Below are 22,211 nucleotides of genomic sequence, written 5' to 3'. Positions count from 1 at the left end.
CTCCTATCACAAACCTCATAAGATTTTTCAGTTGTCTGCCTTCCCTCCACACAGCCAGCCATCAGTTCCCATTCCCATTGCATTCCTCAAGCTTGACTCCACGTCTGAGAGGAGGGAGAGGTGGTAGGAAAGTCACAGTGTAGGTGGGAGGCAAGGAACACTTGTTTACAGCAGAAGTCCTGATGTCTCCATGGAAGTCAGATGATCCTGGGGTTACCATGCTATGGGGGCTGTAATGGTTATACTCCCGTGGCCTGACCAGGAGCTGCTCATGATGTGCTTTCCATTATAATAACCCAATGACAACCTGATGAAGCTAAGGACAAACAAGCCCTCCCCTGAGACACAGCTTCCCATGGGAGTCCCTCCAGCTGTTACTGCCTTACCCTCATCATCCAGCACACGAAGTTTGGCAAGTGCCTCCTGCCACTTCCCACTTTTGACTGAAAATCAAAAACTGATGCTGTAAGATTCTCACTAGAGTTCATGAAAATATCTGTTGCAAAACTACCAACTTTTATGTTTTTCATGCTCCTTATTGACTGAATGACCTTGAATTTCAAGTTGCCAAATGTGAAAGAAAAAACAGATAGTTAAACAAAACTAACTGCATAGATTAGAAAAGCTGAAAATGTGAAAATACCACGGTAGAGAAGCAGTCAGGTGCCACTGACAAGAAGCTCCCTGTGAGTTGCTTACTATTTAGATTGGGAAGTAAGGGCAGATTTTATGCACTTGCTCACCACTCTCGGTTTTACCTCAGGGAAGTAAGTAACCCCATTTATTAATGAGGTTGGCCTCCCTTTAAACAGATACTCAAAAAGAGAAAAAGGGTATGCTACAGAACATAAATTATATTTTACTGCTTCTGGTTAATTTTGCAAGATGTGAAAAAGTATTGGAAAAAGGCATTTACAGAATTTTACACTTCAAAAATCACATTTTATCTCTCTGTATTTTACCTCTCTGAAATGATACACCTCATTCTGATTTAGCACACGCTGCCGGTATTTTGTGTCTGCTGATCTCTTCAGATGTCACAAACCCCTGTTAAACATCTGGTTTAAGGAACAAGATTGGCCTTTAGAGTCTAGTCAAATTTGGCATAGCTTCTGGTCTCATGCTAATCCTCAATGGGAATATTTATTTTCACAAAACCTCTGTATAATCTGGCACGACACACGTTTTCTGTTCGAGGTGACTCATTGCATGCACAATGGACATACTGCGTGTTTGCACTTGTAAGAATGCCTGACCAGTCTGTCAGAGCCTGCTTCTGCTGTGACTCTCCATCCCAGGTGCCACAGAGCTGTCACTTTCAGGGAGCCTGGAACTCAGGTAGGAGCAGCACTGCAAGGGTCTGGAGCCAGCTGTCAGCCCAGCCATTCCTCTGGAAGTTCACCCTCTGTTTGTGACAGGTCTCAAAACCAGGCAAATTAAAAGCATTTTCTTTGGATTGCTGCTACTGAATTCACATCAGCAGCTGTTGAATGAAGTGAATTCATTGAAGTGGTAAACAATTGCAAGCTATGAAAGGAGTAAAGGTCTGAAGAAATGCCTACTCTTTATATGTGCTTCTACTTCATTTGTTGTCACTGCTCAGTTGTACTCTTAAGATACAGCATTTAAGGAAAGATGCTTATGTTTATTTGTTGTCTTAATCCAATAACTTGTTTTTAAAAAAGCACTTTTTGTAAAATATGCCCACTGATGCCTCCTGGGAATCTGTGTGAGAGACAGAGGGGCACTGTCCAGATGTGTGAAGATTCATCCAGGCATTGGTGATTTGTGCCAGGTCTCCAGGTGCAGGACAGCTGGAAGCCCTGTGCTTCTGCCTACACTGCTTTTGGTTCAGGACTGGTAAGGATAGGCACAAAGGCACAGGAAAGTTGAACCCTGCTTCACATGGGCAGTTTCTAGGGGCAAAAGGCAACCTAGCACAAATCAATGCACCCACCTAGCAGGCCTACTGGAAAGAGGTATGTGGTTTTAGGTTTTCTTCCACTCTGTTTTGGCTGAACTCAACCCTGCAACCTTCACTGGGCTCAGACACAGCTAAAATCCAGTGGGGACAGAGAAATAAAACAGCAGAAGCATCATCTGCCCACTGTAGTGGTGGGGGAGTGGCTGCAGCTAAGCAAAGGCAGCATCTAGCCAGCAACCTCCTGCCTCTTATCTGAGCTGCTCCCAGGGCTGTGAGGACACCTGCAAATGGCACTTCCTTCTTCGTTCCCAAAAGGAAAGCTAGTCAAATCCAAATGTTCAGAGAATCAGGACATTGCTGATAACTGTGTTTGCAATTCACAGCAAATGCTGAGTTGTTTCTTGGAGAAGTTTCTCTAAAGAAATGTTTCTCTGGGCCATACATGATCCCCTTGAAGTTCCCACCTCCAGTCCTGCTTCATGTTCACATCTTCAAAGTAGAAAGAGCAAAGGGAATTTCTTCTGCAAGCTGGTTTGGTGTTTTTTTCCCTGTCTTTAATGACACTGTAGTCTTTGTTCTTTTTTGCTGTAGCCTACTTATCTTCCAGTTGTATTTACTGTTAGCTGGTTACAAATATCCAGTCTATCTAACAGTACCTTGCATCTAGGTAGATGGTTGGAGCTGGGGCTGCAGGAGCCAAGCTTGGGAACCAGTCTCAGCCTCATCTCCCCTTTTCACAGCTCAGTGGAGTGGCAGTGCAAATCAAAGCTCCTGAAGGCGTGTTCAAATCCACACGATAAGAAACCATAGTATAAGCTTCAGTGGAGGACACAGAGTGAGAAGGCAGAGGAAAGACAACAGACTCATCTTCTCCCTGAGACAGAATGCTCTTCTAATTTTCTTCTAGGGCAACTCCTAAATTGTTCTCCTACGACAACAGACTCACCCTTTCCCTAAGGTACATTTGGAGAACATAATGTAAGGACTACACAGATGCCTGGGTAAGAGGGAAGAGAGTAGAGGGAAACACTGATATGACATTGAAATTATGTTTTGAATGACATGGAAACATGGAAAGCCTGGATTAAAGGAACCAAAAAAAAACCAAAAAACAAAACAAAAAAATATTTAAAACATCTGGTTTTCTTTCTTCTTCCTCTAGATTTTTATTGCAACTCCTAAAATCTTGAGATTTATAGTTCTTTTCAAACATTGCTCAGAGAACAGTATATGTGCCTTAAAATTTGTTAAACATTAATGCACTTATGTAGGAAACGATAACTCCATTCAGTACAATGGCCAACTGTTTGACCTATTGAAGTTCAAAACCAGTCTCACTTCATAACCAACCTAGAAGGCTTTATAGAAAGTGGAAGTGAGTAGAAATGTTTTTGATCTTTCTATAGAGGGAAAAATTGCACTCTTTTGAAATCTTCCTTTGTATTTTCCAAGTCAAGCATCTAACAGTGCTCAAGACATTTAGCCATTGTTTTTGCAAGGGGCTGGAATGATGGAAACTGAAATTAAAAGACTGCTTTGTGTCCCCCATAAAGGCCACTTTTTGAGAATGCCTTAACATTCCTTTTTAACCGAGACTGACATGAGGGTTCACTAGAACTCTTTTACAGATTTCTGTTATATTGCTTTCACTAATGCAGTGGCCAAGGGTAAGCTATTACCTGTACACCTGTAATTACTTCTGTCTGCTTTTGGATGCTATACAGTTGGGAAATCTAGTGTCTGATATTTACTTGCAAGCATTTTCCATACAAGTTTAAGTCTTAACACGTGGGTTAGATCTAGATGTGTTTCTTCATAACTAAGAAAAACAAACACCGACAAAATAGAACACATAAATACTCTAAAATCCACTCCATTGTTATATCTTAGGGAAATATTTAAATCCAATAAAATAATTTTATCAACTGTTAGAATAATTCTTGTATATCACAATTAACTGGCTTCCAAGCTGGTATAATGGCAGTAGCTCCTTGTAACTCTTTGTTGGTATAAACTGATATATCTGATTAAATTTGATATTTTCTTTTTTTTCTTTTTTTTTTTCCCTCCACAAAATAATAACATTAGAAGCATCTTCTCAGTTATTCATCTATCTCACTACTCTGTTCCCAACAGTGGTAGTAAGAGATGCTATTTATGGGGAGCACAGAGTTCTGGCAATTTTCTGCAGTCCATTCACTTGTACCCAAGATAACCCAATTTATATGTTCCTTCAGTATCTGTATTTCATCCTGAATTTGTCTAATCCTTTTTTGAAGCTACTGTAACTGTGTGTCTTCACAACCTCCAGTGGCACTACTTAAATAATATAAATTATATAAATCACTGTCTGACCTGTTCTAAGCAAAGTTCCCTCTGGTTTCATCAAATACACCCTATTTCCAGTACTGTGAGATTTGGAGTAGCTCTTTGTTTAGGTTACTCACTGCTTCCCTGATTTTGTAAATCTCAGTTATATTCCCTCTCAGCTCTCTCTTGTCCAAAGGATGTCACAGCCTTTTTAGGTTCTGTTTTGAAGGTGACACTCCAGCCCTTAGTCCCTTTACTCTGCTCTCTCTTCTGCAAGAGACCAGAACTGTCCCCATCCTGTTCGGTGGGGTCCTTCTGGATCTCCCAACATGGGAGATCACCAGATCTCCCCATTCCTCATCACCAGCATCACATTTAACAGCCTAAGAGAGATTAGTATCATCTATAGACTCAGATGTTTCACAGTTCAGTTCTTTCTGTAGATCACTGTTGAAATCTTTGCAAAAACCAGTTTTTGCAAAGCACGCGTCTGAGAGGACCCACTGCTGTTATGTCTCCATTTTGAAATGTGACCATCAGGTAATATTCTATTCTTTCTATCTTTTTACAACCTTCAGCCCATAAGAGCACCTCTCATACAACCCCAAGAGAATTAATTTTAAAAGCTTTGGTGAAGCATTTTATAAAAACAGTTTTGAAAATCCAAATATATGATAGTCACTAAGGCTTGCTTTACCATGCTTATCCTTGTGCTCATTCATTGTGTTCCTTAAGGTGGACTACTACCTTACCAAGTAGGAAAGTCAAATAAACTGGACTCCTCTTGAGCCCCTTTTCCGCATGGAAGCTTGGTTGGCACCAGCCCACTGCTGCAGTGGAGTTTGTAATGTTGGGTTGCACACTTTGGCCAGCAGCTCTGCAGTTTCACACTTGAGTTCCTTCAGAAGTCATGGGTGAATGTCTCCACTCGTGTTCACTTAGTAACACCTGGCTTACCTGTTTTATCTCTGACTTCCTTCATATTTATCTGAAACTACTCTGTCTCAAGGAATGACTTGGATTTGGGACCTTCTCAAACACCTTCAGCAGTAAAAGACCTCTGCAGAGAAGTCACTGAGTTTCTCTGCTATGGCCTTATTATCCCTGAGTGCCCCTTATGAGCCCTTGGCTTCGTGTGGTACTGCTATTTCCCTTGATGGCTTCTTCTTTTCCTTTAAACAACTTTTTACTATCAGCTTAGTTGTCTTCTGCAAAATTTTCTTACTCATTTTTAGCCATCCCAGTTGCCATTTACTCTTGATCTGGTTTTTATGGGCTTTCCTGTTTGTTTCAGAAATTTTTTAAATGCCAACCCTTTTGCCTACAATAGCCTCCTTAGCTTTTTTTTATGAGCTATGCAGGGTTTTTATTGAACCGTTTTACTTTCTTTTTGATATGTGACACATAGTTTACTGGGACTTTTAATACAGGGTTTTTGAAAAGCCTCCAGGTTACTTTAGGCTTCTCGCCTTTTTGACTGCTTTTTCTGGCTTTTAATATTTTTGTGATTTTTATGTATTTCCCCTTCTTGAAATTGGATATCTGTGTGATGTATTTGTTTGGCTTAATTCATCCCACTACAGCATTAAGTTCAGTTATATTTTTAAGCTCTTGCAGAGCGGTTCTCTCAATAGTACTTCTTGAAGCAGGTCCTGTGCAGCACTTGAGACTAAACCCAGAGCAGCATTCTTTCTTATGGGTCTCAGTGTTTACTGTGCTAAGAAAAAGTCAGTTGGTGGGTCCAAAACTTCTATTTCCTTATCACATCTGCATGAGGCATTGTGCCTGACAGTATGTGGGTAGTTGGAATTGGCTAGTATTGCTACCTGACCTAGTTGTGCAGCTTCTCTGAGCTTTTTTACGAAAATTTCACTGAGTATTTAATGATTGGTGTCCTTAACAGAGGAATCCTAAATACAAACTGAGTCCTACCTTTCTGTTATGTCCACCTACAAGGACTCCTTAATGTTCCCCTCTGCCCTGAGTATTTTTTTCTGTAACACTTTGTTGTAGCCTTCACGTACTGTGCCATTGCCGTGGCCATATCTCATTTTCTATCATCCCTGTAAAGTAAACAGACTAGTATAGTAACTCTGTGTGCCACTGATTATCCTCCTTTCACCACCATGAGATGCCTTTTATGTCAGGCTTGTCACTTTTTGCCAGGTAATATAATTCCATAATCCTATTTTGTAGATTTCTAGCATTGCTGTAGAAGCATTTACAACTTTTGACCATCTGTTGCAAGCACCAGTCAAGTGAAATTGTAAATGGGGTTATTTACCTTACCTATTCCATGGAGTTGGCAAGGACTTCAGTCTCCCACACAGCTGCTTTGAGTTAACCCCCTTGGACACCTCTGTTCTACTTTACCTCAGTAGGGGTATAGTACAGATTATGACCACTGGTCACATTGGTCAGCACTCCCTTCTACCAGACTAAATACCTGTCTGGACATCTCATGGGCTCTGCTCCCTTTGCATTCAGCAGGCCTTTCAGGCCTCTCACCTGTTCCAAATCCAGCTCTCTGGGTGAACTCATCAAACCTCCCACTGTCATCACCTGCTTTGTCCTCTCCTGGAAGATTCACTCTGTCCCAGGAGCATCCTCACAACAAGCAGACATTATAATCACCTAGAGATTAGAGTTTATCAGAAATTTGATCCCTTGTTCCAGGTTGATTATCCACCTTCCCTCTGACTGACAACCCCTAAGTACTTGTTGGATCAGCATCAAGGTTTTGTTGGATTTTTTTGATGGTCGACAAGACAGAAATGGTTTGGAAAATGTCCTATTTGCTTTCCAGTGTTTGCCATATACAAAGCTTTGGGAGTGAACTTGATCCTGTATCTTCTGAAATGTTGTCAGATTCTGCAGCAGAATGGATATAAGTACCAAATATTTGTGCTCCAAAATTTCACATTGCTTCATAGACCAAGGATAAGTCTCTGGAAATTTCCAGGAAGAAGAGCTGCCCTCTGAGGGAAGGTATTTGGAGGAGGGGTTTGTAATGGCAACAGATTTAAAAGTAAAGTGCCTATGGTATTAATGAGCACTATACATGGGACAAGATGACACTCTTCGATATTTCAATGCTGTGATCAAGTCTGGTGTGGTACTTCAAGATTTAATTTTCTTTTTTTCTCTAGGTAAGGAAGTAGAGGAGAGCAGCTCCATTGGCAAAAGACAGGAAAAGAAAAGTGTTGCTGTAAAATCTGTTGGACAGTGTGAAGCTAAATTCTGCTTTCACATACATGAATACAGTTTTCTTTTGCACACATGTTTGAGGGTGGTTTCAGATGCATGCTTTGGTTTAAGTTTATACTTTGAAAACTCAGCCTTACAAGGTCTTGCCAGCATAGACAAATGCCTGAAGTCTTGATATTGTTCCATAGGCACCTAAACCTTGGGTATAAGGCGTAATTGCATGAACTGTTAGCAGTAAATAGGCCCAAAATCTTCAGAGTTCACTAGCAAAGGCAGGCAGTGTACAGGTTTGCTTGACAGAACTTGAACTTGTATCAGTCTGGAACTTGGTACCTAGTTTATGACCTAATGTCTTATTTAATGAACATTGCTTAACCTGGGCTACGTTGACTATTAATCAACCAAGTAGTGGGATAGTTATGTTGGTTGGTAATTGCTGTCCTTTAGTACATTTGTCTTGACATTTTTTGAGTGAAATATGCATGTTTCCTTCTTTTTTTTTTTTTAAGCTCTGTTTATACATGTTTAATCAACATCAGAGATCTTTTTGAACTGGTGGACAGAGATTAGATAACTTTCCCATGAGCAAGAAGCTCCTCCTCCCATATATGCATTCTACACAAAATCTGACATTTGGGAAGTCAGTGAAAGGTCTTTCTCAGAATCTGTTTCAAATTAAAAATGCAAGATACATTAAAAAACAAAGCAGGATGCTTTGTTTCAGTACCTGCAGGAGTGCAATTAAATGTTCACACAAAAATCACATTTTCATTTGTAAATATTCAGAATATTGTAAAGAATGTTGAAAAGATAAAATAAACTCAAATGGAGACATTCTTTCAAATCAAACAAAATATGCATATTGACCAAAAATTTTTTTTCGCTCCTTGTTATCTTATTCTTTTGCAGAACATTTCTGCTTCAGCCAGGTATGAAACTTGTTTCATTCCATAAGTAACATCTAGAAACTGTATTTATTTGTAATCTAAAGGACTACACGTTTTGTTTAGCCTGTCCCATGCTTGCAATTTGCATTCCCTCCCTTTTGCTCCAGCCCTGAAAGCAAAATCCCTTCAAAACCTTTTCAAATCAACTGTACAGAAGAGAAAAAGAGTGATACTTTAATGAAAGGTAGTCAAAAGGACACATTCACCTTTATATTTCCTTTTTAAGTTTAATAATTTTAAACTTCCCTGGACTGACATACGTTATCTCCAGCAAAATAAGTGCTAGGTATGCAGCATGCATACAGGTGCTGCACCTTCCTTCTAAAGCCCAAGGTTAGACCTGTGCAGATATTTCTCCTATGACCTTGTTTAAGAAACCTTTGCAATCTCAGCTGGTGTGATGAGAAAACAATTCAACAGCATTGGACAAAGCTCAAGAATTAGTGTCATCAGTCAAAATGAATACCAAGGTTGCAGTTCAAACAAACTTATGACCGAAGTCAATATGCTGGATTAACTATTTGCAATGTAGATTCAGCTCTTCCATTTGAAATGATACCATCTGATGCCTTTTGCATTACCTATGCAATCTGTTGATTTATGGACTTGTTACACTCATTGAAAAAAATCTTATGGCAGTTTGCTAATAAATTGAGAAGGTATTTACTGACATTTTAGGAATTTATTTTGAGGGCAGCATTTTTGAGTGTATTTGAACCACTGCATATCACAAATTTGAATGAGAGATGGAGAGAAAATGCAAGAGAAATCACAGTAAGGAATCAAGAACCACTTTATTTCAGAAAATAAAACAAGATTTAAAATTTAACTCTGGTGAAGAAATAATAGAAAGGAAAGTTGTTGAAGATGAATAGTGCAAAGTTAACTTGGGTGATAATAGCCAATGCTGGGATAAGAACCCTTTGGATGCAATTCACAATCATGTAAAAATATTATCCTAACTTTTTTATTGAATGCCTTTTTTTTTATCCTTCCTGTCTTCCTTTGAAATCCTCCAAGTATACTTTACCTAATTTAGAAAGTAAGTACCTAAAGTTAGGGAATGTCATGAGTGTCTACTCATCTGTCACCCTTCCACTCGTTGTGGTCAATAGTGTCTGCACAGCACAGCACATCCTCCTGTATGTGTGATGTCATCTCAGTTGGCTAGAAATTTCCCACCATGGGATGCTCATAGTGCCAAGGGTTTGATCCCTGGATGGGCCATTCACTTAAGAGTTGGACTGGATGATCCTTATGGGTCCCTTCCAACTCAGAATATTCTGTGATTCTGTATTGTTGATCATCTTGTTTGGTTTTCGCATATGAATTACACTTCATTGAGGAGATGAAATGCACTGTCAGGATTGGTTTTGGAAAAATGTGTTGTTCATTTGGTTAGACCTTCAGACTTTGATTTCTAGCAGTCAGACAGTAAAACTACTGCACAAAAATATTATTTGTGCTTTCAGCCAAGTTTTGCAATTTCTGCTTACTGTGAGCAGGAGTTTAAAGATAGAGCAGCGGGTGGATGATAGTCTTACTCTGTGACTGGGTAGCTCACAAAGGCATCCAAGAGGGATAATCCAGGTCATCCTTTAGCACTTAAATTATACTCCAGAGATTGTAAATGTTTCTCATGACATATGTCTGAGGCTTTACAAATTTCTCAAATGGCGCTTGTTTCTATTTTCTGTATTTTTGTCACATGGGAGCAAGTAACATTGACCCATTTTCCTTTTGTCTGCTTTGCTAAGTATCAAACTATTAGTGGAATCCTTTGAGTTTGACCTGGAGAGACCAGGAATGTGGGAATGGGCAGGCTGTCATCTCAAACAGTATCTGCCGAGGCAGACTGAGCCTGTTCTCAGCATTTTCTTACTGACACTTAAGAAAATAAATGTTCCTTAATAACCTCAGTTTGTACATAAGGTTTCCAAATCATCTTCAATGTCTTTGCATAATGAACCAAACTGTTGGAAGTATACCTAAGTGTTTCCATTACATTTGTCTGGAAAAGGATGACAAATGTTATAATATCTTATAATGACCATTAGATAAGAACTTTGGGAGCATGCAGAAAGATCTTGAAGGATAGAAGTCTGTGTTTTAGGCACAGAGAACGCTTCTAGACAATGAATAAAGCTGCTAGCCCAAACAAACAAAGCATCCGTGCAGCATTTTTTCTCCCACAGGCTAAAACTATTTTTCTATGAAAAGACTGTATTAGTCTGTCAAATTCCTTTCTGTCTACTGCTATCATAGATACCCAGCAAAGAAAAGCACTTTGGGGTTTTTTGTGGCTTTGGTTTGGGTTGTTCAATGAAATTCTTTGTCTAACTATTGCTTATCTTATTACTTAGCAAAACTAATTTTTGTAAATACAGTATCACTGGTTAAAGAAATGTTGTTAGCCCTTATAAACTTGTTTAAAACGGGTTTATTTGTCCCCAAGATTGTTGGCAAAGTCCAGCATAGGTGTAAGAGCAAAAAAAAGGAAGTTGTACTTGCTATCATCCCCAGTATACGTTGTTCATTCCATTCAGAGTATAGCAACCTGTATAGTCTTTCTGTCCAGTCAAATAAAGACTTGGATACATCTGTATTATTTCTTCTGATCCAAATACTCCTTATTCACTATAAATCACCTTTTGGCTGTTTTTCAGTTTCTAGATCCCCTACTTCTCTCTTTCTTTTGTGAACGTTCTGTTATCCACTCCAAAGCATGCAGCATCTTCTCCTTTTCCATTTCACTACCATATATCTGTTAAAGGCTTCCCCCAAAGGACTTCGTTTCTTGATAGCCTGGAAGAGGAATGAGAGCAGCTGGTTCTGAGATGAGCTCTCCCTCCTATAATGCAGGATGCCGTGGTCTTCACAGCTGTCTGGGCTTGTGTGTGTTAGGATGTGAGCTCCTTGGGCAGGAGCTGTTTGCATGTGGCTCTTTGCATGGTGCCAAAAGCATTGCTAACACTTCCAGGTTTGTGGCAGAGGTAGCATCATGCAGAGGGGCACAGTGACAGCTTCTTTCCAGTGGACAGGGACTCCAGCAGCAAAGGGCTCAAAGGCACCACATGACACTGTGGGTGTTGAACCCAAATATATTAATTATTCCAGTATTTAATGAGGATGTGCAGTGGCATGCAGATTTATGGATAAAATGGGTTTTTTCCACAGGAAACTCTTAAGTTCAAATATGACTCTGCTGCTGCTACAGAGTATCCCTTACCACTGCGAGACTAACCCCCTTTCCATTAGAGAGCACACCCCTCCACATGCTTCGCATGGATATGTGGTGTAAAACTATCTTGCGCCCTTTTTCACAGTTTTTACTTTACTTAATTTGTATTTGCTAGGGACTGCACACCATGGGGCCGTTCCCCCACCATCAGTGTGCCCTGTAGACAGGACAAGCTAGGTTGCATGAGCCCAATCTTGTCCTTCAACCCCTCTTCACAGAGTGAACCTTCAGGATAGAGGAGGGGTGGGGTCCCTGTGTGACAAGGATGTTACTGTTGCTGTCCCCTGCAGCTCCTCATCCTTAGCCCCTGCCACTGGAGCAGAGGCAGAGGTGAATGTGCAGGCTGAGGACAGATCCATTTCTTTTTCTTGTTGTTGCGACACCTCACAAACCAAACTGTAGAGTTTGTGCTCTGCTGCCTCACTCCTGGTGATGCCAGCCAGGTCTTGACTGCCCAGTACAGCCACAGGCACATAAAACTGCTCAGGATTGCAAGAGCCACAGCTCCCCACAGAGGTCCTCCCTCTCCTCAGCTGGCTTCTCTCCTTCAAACAGTTGCAAAGTTGGTTTTGCTAAATGACATAAGGTTATAATAAATCAAGTGAGAAGATTTGTGTTGTACTTCCTACTGCACAGGAGAGGTTCATATGGTTTAATTACTTCCTCTGTACGTCAGATATATGTGTATAAAATCTCTGAAGTCATGTGTAACTGCCAAGATCCTGTGGTGTGGTTTGAAACATCCATGCAGTGAACTCTCAAATGCTGCAGATGTGCTATGACATGTAAATGTAAAATGGAAGAAGTCAGATTATCCAGTTAAACAACAGCATTAAAATTAGAGAAGTTGATGAAAAGATCCAGAATTCAGTACAGCTGGGGGGGGGGGGGGGGAAGACCAGATAACTTTCTCAAGGGAGAATAGAGTTTTATCATCAAAGGAGATGGGAGAAAAATACCCCCCTCCCCCAGGAGAACAGCAGAGCAGCCTGAGGAGAGAAACCATGTCATAGACAACTACTTAGTGAATTGTAAAGCCATCTGAAAACTATCATCACAAAATATATCTGCTGATACAGCTTTGGCCACCATAGAAAACTCTGCTTAAAAAATGAGCTGTTCCGTAAGTAGACCATGTAGACCCAAGATCATGGATGGGTCCGTGCACTGAGCCACACTAAGCGTCTGAGCAGGGAGCTGCTCACCCCTGCATCTCTAGAGCTATTTTCTCAGGGCCTGTGAGGGCACACTAAGCCGGGAAACAAGAAGCCCAGAGGTCTGGCTGCACCCTCTAAACCCACAGCTCTCCACTGGATAGGCACCCAAAGGAGCTTATCCTGAGCTGAGCTGTCGGGACATGCAGGCAAAGAAGGAAGGAGGGACTCTTTGTGTGGGCTCCACGAGCAGGTTCATGGCATTGAAAATTCCAGGGACAAAGAGCGCTTCTAATAGGAGGTCCAGAGATTTTATACTCAGGGAAGGAAAGGCGGGCATAAGGGCAAGAGCCAATAGGGTAGGGATAAAGAGGCAGGATTGACAATGAGGTAACTAATGGGGATAACTCAGCGGAGGGATTAGAGGGGATAGCCGATGGGATACTGAGTAACAGAGAAACTTCTAGAACTGATACATATTTAACTAAAGGAAACAAATATTTACAAACTTATAAGTAAAACAGGGAGCAGAGAACAAGAACCAACCAGCTTAGAACAGGCAAATCACTGAACCAAGGGGTGATGGGATCTCACCCTCACCTAGAGGCAGTCTTCAAGCATTGGTGCCTGACCACCAAAGTGGGGATTCTGGGGTCAGGGTGGCTGCAGCCACTTGCACCACCACAGGCCTGTCAGGCACATAGAGGCATATTTTAAATTTGCCATAATGGCTCAAGCATCTCTTGAGAAAGGAATGGTATGTGTTGGAATGATGTTGTTGAAGGTGCAGGCCAACTCCATGGTATCAAGCATCTCCAGGGCCTGAGCTGCAGTAGTAACCTTAGTCAAGTGAACTAGAGAACAGGCTTGCTTCTCCTGTCCCAAGCCAACATCCTCCGGTGTCATGCCTCTAAAGATGCCTGAGCTATTCCAGATACATGGGAAGTGGAGAACAGGTCTGTTGGGGGCTAGTCTGTATCCATGACTACCACCAAGACCAAGGAAGATGGTCACTTGATGAGGTAGCGCCCTTGGGAAGAAACTTGGGCTACCTCTGCAAGTGACCCTGACAACTCAACAGGACACTTCAGCCTGTGCCCCACTGTGGTATAAGGTGTGCAGAACAAGAAACATGTAGAGGGGTGGGGATGCTCCCCCTCGGGATGGAGACCCTCCTGCCCTGTACATCTCTCTCCTCAGCACGTCCAGTCCTTGCTGGAGAGACGCATGACTGTTACCACAGGAGAGCTACACTCTCTCTAAAGTACATATATAGCTATCAAAGATAGCTATGCATTGCTGCCACAGTAATAGTTTTATTAAGTAATAATTTCTGCTAGACAATACTAATTGTATCAGTCATGTATACATTTAATCAGCAAAAATCCTCTAAAGAATTTCAGCGTGTCCTGCCTAAGCATGACAGTTTGGCCCCTCATGTTTACCAAAACTAAACACACACTAAATACCATTCTCAGTAAGCATACTTTTTTTTTTTAAGAAGCCCCAACACTCTGGTATAAATATACACATCATATTGTCAGCTGAGTCTGTGGCTTGGTGCATTTACACAGCTGCAGTTTGGGCTGTTGTTTACTCTTTCCCTCACAGACATTGTGTTCTGCTTTTTCCCTGTAAGGATTTTCCTTCTCTACCTATTCTTAGTCCTAGACAGAGAACTGTCCTGATTTATGTATGTTGTGTAACTTAAGTGACTTCAAAGATGTTTTGTATGGTGTAAATCAGAACACCAACTGGCTAAATAAACCCTCCTTGCAATGAGGCATAATTGTAAAGCTAAATGTGTTCCTGCCTCTGTGTACTAAATCAACAGGGGTCCTTTTCGTTTTTGTGGGATAAACATACTTCTCCGTCGTGTATTTGCAGTCACTGGAACACTGTTGTAGACACTTGTGAACCTTTTGCTTCAAGAAGAGATCTTTCATCCTGTGGGGTTTTTTTATATATTCCAAATTCTCTAAACCAAATTCTGTTGAAGATCTCAGGAAGTGTCTGCAGTTAGAGGATTCATAGCTGTTATCCATACCCAGTGGAGTACTATTTCATTTTCAATTCAGTTCAGAGCATTCCCATAATGAAATTTAATGCCTAGTATCAGTTTACAATTGTTCATCTATTCCTGCAGTTTGTTTATTCAAACATACAACACAGTTTTCAGAGAAAAGATTGTTCAGCTCATGTTGTCTCAAGCATTAAAATCTAGTCTTGTCATGAAGTGAAGTACAGGTCAAACTTTAACTTATCCCTTAACTAGCCATTTAGTTCAAGGAAAAACTTCCTCAAAATTCCCTCTTTACAAAAGGAAGTAATTCTTAGGGTCTTGTAACCTCTATCAGTTAACCTGTGTCTTTAAGCAAGTGCATGATCCCTTTTATGCACGTGTTACAAATTAATCCCTTTAGCTGCAGGCCCATATATAAGTTGTGGAATATATCCCACCGCAGCCGTGTGCTTGCCAAATAGACTGCAGCTATTGCCACCAGACACAATTTGGTTGAAGTCCTGCAAAAAGGACATTTCTAGTTTGATCACTTATTCTGGCTGCTGGTCTGATTAGCTTTCAGAACTGAAATTTGTTGAGAAGTAAGCTTTGGCTTTTTAAGACCTAACTAAGCATGTAAGAATTCATGAGTGGCTCAAGTGTGTTTTGTAAGAAAGCAGAAGCATCACAGGCAAATTACATTGTGTTTGACTGGGGAAGACCCAGGTGTTTTAAATCAAAACTGCAGCAGTAATGAAGACATTCCAGAGGGTCCAGGAGGGAAATGCTTAAGCTTCCAGCTTAAGTCTTCTGTGAGAACCTTTCGGTTTCTTGTAATGGAACTAGGAAATAGCCATCTTTGCTTAAAGTTGACTGTCAGGGGAGAATTGAGATAAAAGGGTCTGGAGATACTAATCTACTACTCTACAAAGCAAAATATTATCAAGATTTCCTTCCTAGAAGTGCCTCATTCCCTGGGCACAAAGCTTTTGGTGTAATCACAGAACAAGCAGAAGTTTCCTTGAGTTGGTTAGGATGGGCTGGAAGGAGGAGACGATGGTAGTCAGAAAGAAAAATTGTAGGAGTGTACATAGCGATATGTAAACCAAACAAAAGGCAAGTCTTTCAAACAAAACACTAATATTTAGATACTAAAGTGTCATGAGGTAAGCAGACACAAAGCAAAGAAAACCTCAGCAAGAAACTGCTGCTAAGAACTAGCAACTGAAGAAAAAGCATTTCATACTTGTAACAAGTATTTCTTTCCCTGGGAGAGGAAACGTTGCACAACCCAAAAGCACCCCAGGATGCAGGAGCATCAGCCAGCTGATGACTGATGAATTTCATTTACTTCCTATCTGACTTCTAAGTATTCAGGCAGATGAAACTGCTAAGAATAAATTCTGATGGGGGCTGTGAAACAATCCCCTGCCTTGTTTATCACCCTGAAACTGGGGCCAGTTTAGTCTATGTCCAGAGCATGTGCCTTTGTGTAATGCCATGGTGCTTGTAATGCTCTCTTGGCTCTTACCAGCTTTTAGCCTGACACTTGTGCTCCTCCACATTCTCTTACAGTCAGAGTCAGATGCATCCCTGAAGTGATGTAATCTCCTCTGTTGCTGTCAGTGTGAGATGTATTTTTACTGCTTTGTGGCTGGTGAATATGGAACTCCAGTAATATGAACTGCACATTTGCTTTCTGTTATGTGCAACTGAGTGTGTTCCTGTAACCACTTCAGAATGCTGTTACTTTTATCCCTATATTACAAGGCCATTTTCTGTGTTCTGCCCCTCTCCCTTTGGTCAGGGTATTATGTGTCTCAATGTTGAGATAGTAGGGATAGCCTCCTTGCACTTTTTCTTCCAAGGTTTTAACCCAAATCTTTAGGAGGTGAAATCAGTGCCTCTTGATATTCAAAAGGGTTGAGATATGGGTTACCTGAGCCTTTGAAAGGGGTCTTTTAATGGAGAACTATAAACAAAATTCCTCCCTTCGGTGAAAGCTAAACAAATATGGAAATTAGAAATTTGAACAGAGCATTTGTGAAAGCTTCTCAAAGGGAATTTACCTCATCTTACTCCTCTGATTTGACTTACTGAGTATCTTTCAATTAAAGTTGCAGTCACCACCTATTCTTCACCTTCTCTCCGCATTTTCCTCAGAAGAGGCAGCACCCTGGTACTGCTGACTGGCTCATGGATAGAAGCAGAAATTCACTTACAAAATCCTGACCTGCTTGTTCTGTCATGAATCCTGTGTAATACACCTCTTATGTAATCCAGAATCACATATAAAAAGATGTTTAAAATGACAATTATTTCAACTGGTTTTCCCTTTATGCATTATTTTGTACTGAAACTGTAACTATCCATCCATCTGACCCTAAAGTCCCTTTTCTACCCGTTGCACATCGAAAACACAGCCCCTTCTTGTGCTGGTACATCATCCTGGGCCACCAGGGCCCATCTTTTGTCTCTGACTCTCATTCCCAATCATTTTCTAGTAATGAAAAGAAACCTTGCTTCTGGTTTCTTAGACACCTCCAGCTGGCAGCCTCCACCAACCTCTTCATCCAGCCTGGTGTGTCCCTGAATATGCTCCATGCTGCCTGAATGTTCATTGAGGAGGGACAGGAAACTTGCTCTCAATTTCCATCTGTCCTGGGTTGGTTTGGAAGGAGAGCTGCAGGAATGATTCCCCTGAAGTTCATCAGTTTGGGGAGTGGGCTACCACCCAGGTATCTGTGAGGCTGATGCTGCTCCATGCAAATGATGATCGAAGGTATGCCACAGACACACAGACATGGGATGCTCTGTGTTCCCAGAGCCTGGTCCTGAAAAGGAGCTATGAGGGTTTGGGCACACTCTGAAGGAAATGAAGGATCTTCCCACATTTCAGTGTCTGAAAATGAAAAGCTTTGCTGAGTGTATAAAACTTTACAAAGTTTTGTGTCTTGCTCAAGTGTCAGACGAAGGTGAAAAGTTGCTTCCCTGACACAAAATCCGTGGAGTAGGGGAGGAAACCGAATACTTCAAAGAAAGAGGTCCCCAGGAGATGCACCCAGAGATCAAGGCAGACCTATACCGTGACCCAGCACTGACAGATAGCGTGGGCAGTGCAGGAGGCTGACAGAGTGCCTCAGCTCTTCAGGTTTCTATGTCTACCCTCATGTCAAAAAACTCAACAGGAGCATTTCTCATCTAAAACTGGTAACTGATAGCATGCACCAGCGCCGTGATTGCACTGGGAAGCCACAGCATAGGGAAGAGGCACATCAAGTAGATTAACAGATAATAACAATTTGTTTTAGAGTTCAAGATTATCACTTATTTAATTCCATGCACTGCACCTTCTTTTTCAGATATGACCATTCCAATTCATTCTTTCCACTTTAGATTTGAAGTTCAAAGAGAAGAAATAATAGGATCTATGTTCTGGATTGTACATTGCAGTTTTGTACATTTGTTTCTCTGGAGAGAAGGGATGTGTGAAGCATATGCACTGGGAACAAATGAGCAGTCCAAACAGGTGCTGGAGCTAGAAACTGTATGTGAAGGAAAAAAACCCAAACAAACAAAACTCACTTCTCATCAGTGTTTTTTTCCTTTTACATTTTAGCCAGATGTCATGCAAGTATTTTGTTACTGCTTTTGTGAAGACTCTTGAAGTTTTACGGAAAGCTGACAAATGGAAAGACTATAAATGTATGTGCATTTCCCAGATGAACCATGTTTGCCAACCAGTGCATAGGAACAAAGAGAGTTAAGTCAAAGCAGAGAAGTTCCTCTGAGCATTTTGATTATGAGAAGATTTGTGGGGCTTTACTTTAATAACTATAAAATACTTCAAACTGGTTCCTTAATGTCAGCATTATTTATTTTCAGAGCAAAGTTCAGAAAATCTTGAATGATTGTATATAAATTTTACATGTCTTGGCTCTTTCAAATACACATATGTATACTTTCTTTTTCAGAAGTGATAGATTGCCAAGTTATCTGACCTCTCAAGAGAGGAAGTTGGGAGGACAGTTTAGTAACATTTTCTTTCATTCCCGATGTGGAATAAGATCAAAAAATATGTATTTTAAATTCTGTTAATAGCCTTATCTTTTCTAAACCATAAGGTACTGGCAAAATAACAGTGCAAGTAAACATGGCTCTTGATGCACCACATTAAAAAATGGCTTTTGTTTATGAAAACTTTTTTTGTTGTAGAAACTTGTGGGAATAATGTTGTATTAATGGTAGGATGTTGACCTTTTCCAGCTATGGAAGATAGTCTCAGAACAGGATCCAGGAAAAACAAACATGGAAACTACTTAACTCCTTAGTTGTGTGCCTGAAACTTTGTGAGGAAGCATTATTTAACTTAGACTATTGTATTTACAGATTGTGTCATTACATTAAAGTGACACACACACACAACCATTTTCAGTAAGCACAAAGGTCTCAAGAGCTTAAGGGAACAAGTAACTTCAGTGAGGAAGAATATTGCTATAATTTTGTGTAATATATGTAAAAATATGCAGTTGTCTGCTATTTTCTACATTTATTTATAGTCTCCCAGGTGAAAAAACAGGGCAGATTTTCTCCAGATTTTAGGGTACACAGTGTAGAACAAGAAGCTATACTGAGAAAAAGTGTGAAAAGAAAGATGTTCCATGTTACTGTGGACTTAAGCTCATGTTCCTCCTATCGGCTAAAACTGACTGCTCTGATTTCTTAAGTGAGAGAACCCAGTGAGATTTCTTAAGTGAGAGAACTCAGGTGAATTCTGTATAACTTGTGTATGTGACCTTTGCTATGCAGTCCACCTTCACCTCTGCTGAATTCACTCCTGAACTGAGAAATAGCCACAAAACTTAAGGTCTACTAACATCCACTCAGGATCTTGAAATGAGGCTTGGGAGGTGTACGGGTAGCTGTTGGTAGTTTCCCTGTGGTCTGGAAAAAAACCAGTGAAGGTCCATGGTGGCCAAAGAAGACAAATACTCTCTGATCTGTCGTTGCACCCTCTTTTTTGGACCAGTGGTAGTCAGATGTCCTGTAGGTAGTTTCTCTTCCATTCCAATTCCTTTGCTCACACATTTCTTCTGAAGCCTCTTTGATGACAGTAGACAGTAGTCAGATCTCATTACAGGAAAATTGCTAGCTGTCAGCATCAGCCTCAAGAAGAAAATGGAACTACCCCAGTTAGTACCGGCTGTACATCTCACCCACGGTTTCCACTAGATCTCATCTAGATCTCATTTGCTATCCTGTCAATCAGATGGTATTTGTCATAGTGAAGAACCAACAAAACAAAACGACAACCAACCAACCAAAAAAACTCCCAACAACCAAAGTTTATTAGCATCAAGCACTTTAAACTTTTTTCAATAAACTGTGTAGATCAAGAATACACAGGGTGAAAAGCAGTCACTAGTACAGTGTACCAGTTCACCTTTAGAGTGTTCTATGCCCATCAAACAAAATCATAAATGTTGATGTCAAAATAGGTTTGGGTTTTTTCCGCAAAGAGATTAGATTTCTGTATTGTCTTTAGACAACATGTAAGCATTACCTTTTATTACTAAAAGTGCACTTTTTACATTCTGGAGCTCTCAGGCCTGTTCAGATACAAGGTTCTTCAGTACACACATAGTTTGTCAGTAAAAAACCTCAGTATCTGCTTTGCAAAATACAGGAGTATGTGAGGAGTTACTACCAAAAAAAAACAAAAGCAAAAAGTGTTTTCCTCTTATGTACAGTATATCAACCTGTCCCTGCTCCTGAGGTGAATTGACTGCCAGTTCAGGAGGCAGCAGCTGATCCCACAGCTCACAGTTGACCCAACTGCAGTGAATCAGCACTGAGTTCAGCCAGCCCAGCTGTATGTACTTCTGACAGTTCAGTCATTACTGAATGGGTGTCTTGCCTGTGCTCGAGCAGAAATGAGGTGCAGAAGGTGCTGTAACCTCCAGGCAAGCTCTGCTGCTTGTAGCCTTTGGCTCTCAGGAGACATTGCTTGCTTTCTTGGCTTAGCTACAGGCCCACGATACATTGGAAGGGAAGTCATGTAAGGTAAATCTCCCAAGAGCTCAGTTCTCTGTAGTAAAACAGATTTTTGAAGTGTTTGACAAGGAGTTATATCCATTATGTGGTGATTTGGTCTTCGTACTTACTTACTAAATAACTAAGTGGGAGTTGAAGGCACCTAAGGGAACTTAGAGCCAGGGTTTGGTACTGACTATTTTTGCAAACGAGGTTCTGTCTTTTGGATAATACCACTGCGGTTGAGGTTCTCAACCCTAGTAAAGAAAATACCAGCAATTCCCTCCCTCTTGCTTCTTTGCAGTGCAAGCTCTGTAAACTGTTGCTCAACATGCATGTAAGTGTCTCTGACACAGAAGCCTTGATCTCTTGGAGAGTCTGTACATAGTACAACTAATAAGCACTTACTGCATTTGACAGGGCTTTTTTTCTCCTTGTTTATGTCCCAATAAACTCTTAAGGTATGCCAGGTGTCTGCTACTGTTGCCAACACAGATATGTCTAACTTTCCCCTAAGGACCTCCAATGATGGAGATTCCACAGTCCACCAGCAAGCTTGTCAGCATATCTGAAGTTCCTGTGCTGGTACCTGTGCTATTATACCCCCCTTGGTCTTTGCTGCTGCAGTCCAGGGAGAGCTGACTCACTCACTTATTACAAAGCTTCTTGCATTGCTGACCATTCTTTATTGTTTTCCTCTTGACTGATGAGATGCAGTATCCAGAACTGAACTTAGACTATCTGACCACAAGCTTATCAATGCTGAGAAGAGGATTGGGATTATTTCATGCGTTTTATGCTTGTCTACAGTGTTCAAAATCTCAGAAGCAAAAAAGGTCATTGGGGTTGGACTAGATGACCTTTAAAGGGTTTCTTCCAACTCAAACTTTTCTACTATTCTTTGAGACAATTGTCATTTCCTGCTTGAATTATGTTGTTGCTGTGGTATCTCTTCAGATTTGAATCTGGTGTGGGATGAATGTGTGTATATCTGAATATTGCAGTTCAATATTTAATGCAACATTTATTGCCAAGTAATTCTTGTTGGTAGAAACTACACCTACAGGATATAAGTCTGAGGAGGTGGAGAATTATTCCACGGACTGTGTCTGCAACAAATACTGAAGGGATTGTCAGTATGATGATTCCTTTCTCCCATCACTAGAAGGTTTTGTCCATATCCAGTCAGAAACTCACCATCTAGGAGGCTCTGAATATTTCTAGAAAAATGGTAGAAACTTCAGTCTCTAGTTGGTAAAAGGTGGGGAGCATGAGAACAATGTGACATTCACCAGGAGTTCTGGACATCTGTGTATGCCCCTTTGGGTTTTAATATCATTTCCCTTATCAAAGTTTGGAAGGAATGCTTGCATAAACAGTACATTTTGTTTTC

General features: G+C 40.8%; 1 protein-coding gene across 2 annotated transcripts in view; it reads left to right on the top strand.

The window, feature by feature from the left end:
- Positions 1–22,211, top strand: part of COL4A2 (collagen type IV alpha 2 chain) — a 145,858-nt gene that overhangs the window by 45,133 nt on the left and 78,514 nt on the right. The gene's annotated exons all lie outside the window — the stretch shown is intronic.

This window comes from Coloeus monedula (genome assembly GCF_965178545.1).
Source record: "Coloeus monedula genome assembly, chromosome: 3".
In the NCBI taxonomy this organism is placed as follows: Eukaryota; Metazoa; Chordata; class Aves; order Passeriformes; family Corvidae; genus Coloeus; species Coloeus monedula.
Note: the sequence above shows the minus strand (reverse complement) of the source record. Positions and strands in the feature narration are given on the sequence as shown.